The 5476-nt window shown below is 43.9% G+C and overlaps 1 long non-coding RNA gene across 1 annotated transcript; it reads right to left on the bottom strand.

Moving 5' to 3' along the window:
* Nucleotides 1-700: 700 nt before the first annotated feature.
* Nucleotides 701-3348, bottom strand: LOC140712527 (uncharacterized). The gene is made up of 3 exons (XR_012094130.1): nucleotides 2641-3348; nucleotides 1519-1618; nucleotides 701-911 (listed from the first exon to the last, which is right to left on the bottom strand). It is a non-coding gene; the product is annotated as an uncharacterized lncRNA (long non-coding RNA).
* Between the last annotated feature and the right edge of the window lie 2128 nt (nucleotides 3349-5476).

Here is a 5476-nt window from a genome sequence, read left to right as displayed (position 1 = left end):
TGGCTGTAAGGATTGAGTGAGATCACTTACATGAAAGTGTCAGACACTGCAGGTAAGGCTTTCTTATCATTGTTATTATAATCAGAATGACAGGTAGAAAAGTCCCAAGAGAACTCCAAAGCCATTCTGCTTTGGAGAAAATATTGCATTTAAAGAGACAGAAGACAAGACCCAGGGCTATGGAAAGACTGATTGTCTTCTATGGAAATATAAAAGCAACAGATTCCCAGTCTTAAGGCCACTATGGAAAATAATAATGTGGCTAAAATTCATGGCCTGCCCACATTTATCTAATAAAAAGACTTAAAAGTGATTTACATAAGCTATTTGGCAATGTTTAAACTTTACCTGTGAAACTGACCCAGTTTTCTGGGCCACATGTGTAGCCTAGCAGCAAGGGGACAAGAGTCCCGTTAAATAAATACAGAAAACCTGTCAAAGGATCTGTTAAAACTAGGAAGTCTCTATCAGAAGCCTATTCAAAGCTCTGAATTGAATTTTGCAGCTCAAGAGGTGAAGGAGATCAGTCCATGATTTACAACAGAGGACAGCACAATTAGTGAGTCTGTTTTTTCAAGCTAACTGAGCAAGTCCCTCCAGAGATACAAGTGACATCTGGGCAACTGTTCCCAGCTAGAAGGAGGGGAGGCTGAGACCAAGCCAACATTGACCTTCCAGCACACCCACATGTGCACTGGTCACCAACTTTCAAGAATGAGGCTGCAACGATTGTCAACTGGCACCTTCCCTTGGGAGGCATCTCTAGCAGAGTTACAAAGCAGTGTCTTTTCAGGAGCTCACTGAGTAAGCCATAGACTTTCCCGGTCATTCATTTTTCAACTCACACTTACGGATCAGAGTAAGCAGATCTGAATCCTCCTCATCACTGTGTTTTCCAAGTGGAGCTCTCACTGGAATTAAAGAAGCTGTAATTAAAGTACCTTGTTTGGGAATGCTGCAATTAGTCACCAATTCAACATGCTATCAAACGTAATTCAAATATAAACACCCAGGCTGCAGGTGCCAATCCCCTGATGAGCTCTGGGAGCTAGTGAGCCCTGCCTGCCTTCTTCGTATGAACCTGTTGTCCCTGGGTGACTCACCTAGTGAGGTAGCTTCTGGCTCTGACCTGATCCATGGGAGTAAGCCCCAAGGCAGCCTGTGTTTCCAATCATTTCTAAACTTTGGGAGTTGGACTTTGTAAGGAAAATGGCTTCACTTTTGTCAGGAGTAGGCCCAGGTGGTCTTCCGAGAACAGCATGACTCAGCGGCTTTGGAGCACAGGTCCACAATCCCGCACATGATGTAACCACGCCACATGAGGTACATTAACCACTCACATAAGGTCGTGCTTGGCTCAGAGCCACTATTGTCTGTAAAAGGCATAACTACCCTACTGATGCTGTACATACAGCTTGTGCCCAGAGAGAGAATAAAGTCAGGTCAAAACTGCCTATAATTCCTCAAGTGTTTTTCCAACTACCCACCACTTGCCCACCCACTCCCCTCAAACCTCACCTTGGGCTGCAACTTGATATTTGGTGTAACAGACTTCCAAGGAGTTGATTTTGTCTCATCACCACACAGAGAAGCTTAGGGTAAAGACAGCTTCTTCAATCTATATTTCAAAGGGAATAATGTGGCTTCATGATTAAACATAAGCTTTGAGGCTATATTTTCATTATTTCAATCGCTAAAAATTCTGGGGTACTGAAATCTCAAGTGGCTTGGTTGCAGCATTGCCTTCCAGTCTGGCATCTGGCTTCAGCCTCTTCTGATCTGTTCCCCACGCACATCTTTTTAAAAATGCAAATCAGATCAGGCTACAGTCTTGGTCAAAGCCCTCCACTAGCCCTCACTCCACTTGGAATCAAGTCCGAGCCCTTTGCTTTGGCCTCATTGCCCCAGTGCCCTGCTCCTGCACATCCACCCTCTCACTGTGGAGCCCCAGGGCCTTTGAATTCGCTGTTGACTCTGCCAAAAAACTTCCTCCATAGATTTTGGCATGGGTGGAAGCTTCTCAATTGTTGACTCTTCAGAGAAGCCTTTCCTGACCTAACATACACAGCCTCTTCCCAGGCATTCCTTATCACATCAGTCTTCAAATGTTCTATCCCATCAATGTCTGATAGTTTCTTGTTTAATTCTTTAGCCTTTCTACTTTCTGCTGAGAATGCAAGCTCCTTAAAAGGGATTCTTTGTCTTTGTCGCCCACTTCTGAAGCAGAGCTAGCACATAATAGAAAATATATTGGTGGGGTGAATGAGTCAATCTTCATAACAATTATTTATAAAATAAGGATGAACCTGCCTGAGCAGGATAAGGTGAGTTGTGTAGCATATCTGGTATGCAGCAGAACCTCAATTCAAACCTGTCTCTACTACTCTAAAGTAGATCCTTTTTCCACCCTCACTGTCTTCTGTTTTTTCTCTTTCCCTTCCTTCGTTCCCAGCAGCTAATGCAATGTTGTCTGAACATTTCATCGTTACATTGAATGCCGGCGCATGACCTCAAGTCTCTGTCTCTTCTATCGGAACTGACTTATGGCTCACACTTTAAATGTTTGCATTCCAGCCTCCACTGCTTTTCTGAATCACTAGAAAACACTTATTCAAAGTAGACCCAGTCAACATATTTTACCTTTTATCAAGGGGTGCTCATCAAGTATCCTACATTTCTGTCCATCGTGCCTGCAGAAAAGAAGCATCCACAACTCTGCCGATCAGAACATGGGGGGAGGTGTCTCTCCTGGAGGAAGACTCAACCAAAATTGCTACCTTTCTGGAATGGAGGCAACACAACAGCTTCAAAATCCCAGACTGAGACTTGGGGGCAGAACAAGAAAGAGGGTGAGGTGAGTTAGGGTGGGTACCTGGTGCCAGTTGCAGAGAGCTCATAAAGCAGGAGGTGGGGGACGGGAGGAGGGGGGCATCCACACCTGTACTCACCTTTTTAAACCTTTTTAAAGAAAAAATGGGCAGTATTGAACTAGGAGTCAGAGCACTTCCCTTTGAATACTTGTCTATCATTTGCTTCCTGCAGAGCCTTGGGCAAGCCCCCTAACTTCCTTCTCAGAATCCTCAGCTGCTGTGGATCAAGGTCAGCACCCCAACCCTGCTTACCTCAGGGCTTCCATGGAGACCACTCCAGATGATCGATGGGAATGGAATCTGTGCAAGATATTATTGTGGTTCTTACATTAATAAACGCCACATTTTGCAATTAAATCCACAGTATAAAGATGGGGCAAGGAGGGGCAAGATAGGTAAAAATAAGGGCATTATTTTTATAATATTAAAATATTAATATTAAAATTATAAAAATAGTTTCCTCCCCATCTCACCACCTATGCCTTTTCATGACTCAGCTACCAGCCCCAGCACTCTGTACTAAGGGCCTTGGGCCCCCATGTTCTGCTCCATCTGTTCTGCAAACTTCTCTCAAACTCTTCACTAGACCCAAATTTGGCCAAGAACAATACTGTTGCTGGCAGGAGGAGCTCTCCTTGGGCTCCTGAAGTCAGAGCCAGTGGTCCCTGAAAGAAAAAACATCCAGCCCTGGCCCCCTTCCAGTGTAAAAACATTAAAAGAAGTCACATTAAGAAACAAAGTTTACCCTGAGAAGTATGCCCAGTCCAGGGCACTGTCCTCCATAACTGAAAAGCAAATCCATCATATAAGACCAAGATGAGCCTCTGAAGTCAAATGGAAAAGGGCTTGTGGGGGTGACAAATTCCATCACCAGAGGAGGTGGGCTAATGATGTACATAATCCAGCCTCACATCTGCATCATGTTCTTGGCCCCATATGTCCTAAAGTGATTTGGTTGAGAAAAGGAAGGGGATTGCATTATTCATGGGTATAAGACTATTCATAGTACTATTCCTGCCACTGACTAAGATATTTACACCTCCATGGGGAGGTCTGAGCATCTAGCCTTCTGGCACACCCACGTGAGTTTGTCAAGCCATTTGAAGAATTGGTGTCCTCAAGGGACATACCATATTCAGGGAAGATATTCAGCCTCTCTGCAAAGGGGTCACCCAGCTGAGAGCTAGTGAAGCACATTGTATCCAGTTCAACATGCCTTTTTTAAGCCCCTGCTAGATGTGGGCTATATGCCAAGAGATCTAAGACCAAGTTGGTCTCTAAGGTCAAGAGATCTAAGACCAACAGGCAATAGTCCTGTTGCTTATTGCCATGGGATTACATATGACTTACTCTCTCCAAGTCTGAGTTTCTTCATCTGTAAATGAGGATAATAGCAAAGCCTGTGATACCCAGAAAAAAGAGAAACAAAAAACCAAAAAACTGGAGTTCATTCACCTGGCAAGTAACAGAAGACTCTCCACGAGAACACAGGTTTTCATCAGTCATCAATGAGAGTTTTATTCCTTGGTGCAAGTGAGGAGAACCCTGGGAGTATTCTCCAAAGCAGCATTTCCCTGAGGGAAAATGACAGGAAGGTTTAATGGAGTGATGGATAGGAGAGAGGGCACATCGTTGCATGTAGAGAAAGGGTCCTAGTGATGCAGAGGCAGTGAGTTATTCTGCCAGCAGATAGGTTGTATGTTATGGTGGTGAAGCTGTGGCTCCTCCTGGAGTGGAAACTTCAGCATGGTCGTGAGGAATGTTCACTTGGGCTCATCTATAAATTGCCAGGGTCTGTCAGGAGCTGGTTCCAACTCACAAGATGACTGCACTCCATATGGAGTTTGGGGAAAAACAGGCTGAAGGGCAGGAGGCTGTAAAACAGGCTGATTGTTCAAGTTGATGAAATTCCTATAATCCTTTGAGACCCTGTTTGTCTGCTTATACCTGATTCATGAAACTTAGTGTTCCAATAAAAATGCATATAAAAGTGATTGTTAAGTAAAAAGTGCCATTCAAATGTTAAATAACCCTACAGCTATCATCAGGGAGGACAGGAAGTTTATATAGAGAGGGGAGAGTACAGTGTCTTCCTCAGCTGGCTGAAATAACAGTACATCTCAAGATACTTCCTTGATTTCGGTAAAATAGAACGCTTCCAGTGGTAAACTTACGTGACAGGCAATGGTGGTTAGAGCACAAACTTTGCAGCCAGACTGACTGGCTACTTCACCACTTACTGGGTGACCTTGGGTAAGTTACTTACCCTGTCTGTGCCTGTTTTTCTATCTGCCAAATGGGGAGAATAGCAGAATCTATCTCACAGGACTACTGCGAAGATTAAATACATTAATATATAAGTACCTAGAACAGCACCTGACCCAAGCAAACACTATGCAAATGCTTAGTATCTCTTTTTATCACATAGACTTTCAAAAAGCACATTGTTCCCCGCCTGGAAGGGTCTTAGAACAGAAGCCTTCCCTGACCACCGTAGTTTATGTTGCCCTTCCCCATTACCCACTACTTGGGTTATCAGGTAAAATATGGAATGCTCAGTTACATTTGAATTTCAGGTAAACAAGGAATTACTTTTCAGTATGAGT

This window comes from Chlorocebus sabaeus, chromosome 9 (assembly GCF_047675955.1).
Source record: "Chlorocebus sabaeus isolate Y175 chromosome 9, mChlSab1.0.hap1, whole genome shotgun sequence".
NCBI classification, from domain to species: domain Eukaryota; kingdom Metazoa; phylum Chordata; class Mammalia; order Primates; family Cercopithecidae; genus Chlorocebus; species Chlorocebus sabaeus.
Note: the sequence above shows the minus strand (reverse complement) of the source record. Positions and strands in the feature narration are given on the sequence as shown.